The 934-nt window shown below is 43.4% G+C and overlaps 1 non-coding gene across 1 annotated transcript; it reads right to left on the reverse strand.

The window, feature by feature from the left end:
* Positions 1–444: 444 nt before the first annotated feature.
* On the reverse strand, positions 445–534 carry TRNAY-GUA (transfer RNA tyrosine (anticodon GUA)). The gene is given in 2 exon segments: positions 445–480; positions 498–534. It is a non-coding gene; the product is annotated as a tRNA-Tyr (tRNA).
* Positions 535–934: the final 400 nt, after the last annotated feature.

Raw genomic sequence — 934 nt, forward strand, 5'->3', positions numbered from 1 at the left:
GTGAGATAGGAAAAGAGGTGAAACCAGCAACAAGGATGCTCCAATAATTGGACCTGCCCCCATTTTCCACACTCCACTCAGGTAAAAGAAGCTTTGCAAGCTCTGCACCAGGCGTCTGCTCCAATTCTCGAGGGTCTGTAGGTTTTGAACTTCTGCAGGAACAGAATCTCTTATGATGGCCATCAACTGATAAGCTAGATTTCACTGAATATTCTCAGTAGGATGGGACCCACAAGGATCACTGAGTCCAACTCCTGAATGAATGGTTCATAGAGAAGTGACGCTGGTCACAGCACCACAGCTGTAACAACCATCTGAAATCAGACAAGGAAAATAGACTAAATTTCTCACAGGGTATAGAGTGGTTGGAAGGGGATGTTCTACAAAGGTGTAAATTCTGGAAAAAAGTGAAAGACGAAACTAAAAACAAACCTCAAAAAGCTTTCCTTTGAGCTGGAGTTGAACCAGCGACCTAAGGATTACTGTACAGAGACAGCCTACAGTCCTCCACTCTACCAGCTGAGCTATCAAAGGAAGGTACAGGAGTGCCAAGAATGAGTCAAGACAGCATCAACAATAGCCTTAGGCTCTAATGGGTCTCCATATGTATTGCTTTTCACAACAGCAAAACAGTATCCAAAAAAGGCACAAAGCTAACTCTCCTGCAAAATTGGATTTTGGTTACAAAACTGCCAGTTTCCTTTGCCAAATAGTTCACAGCTCTCGTAAGACTGTTGGTGGTGGCAGCGTTAAGGTTGGAGTTCTTCTCATGACCCATATGAAATATGTCTACAGCTTGACAAAGGAATTTGCCCACTCTTTGGTGACCTTGCCACATTTCCTAAGTTGAACCAGGAATAGAGGGAGACTTCCCCTCCGCACTATTCTCCACAACAGTTCTCCAGCCAAATCAAATAATAAAATAGCAAATGAA

This window comes from Melospiza georgiana, chromosome 1 (assembly GCF_028018845.1).
Source record: "Melospiza georgiana isolate bMelGeo1 chromosome 1, bMelGeo1.pri, whole genome shotgun sequence".
In the NCBI taxonomy this organism is placed as follows: Eukaryota; Metazoa; Chordata; class Aves; order Passeriformes; family Passerellidae; genus Melospiza; species Melospiza georgiana.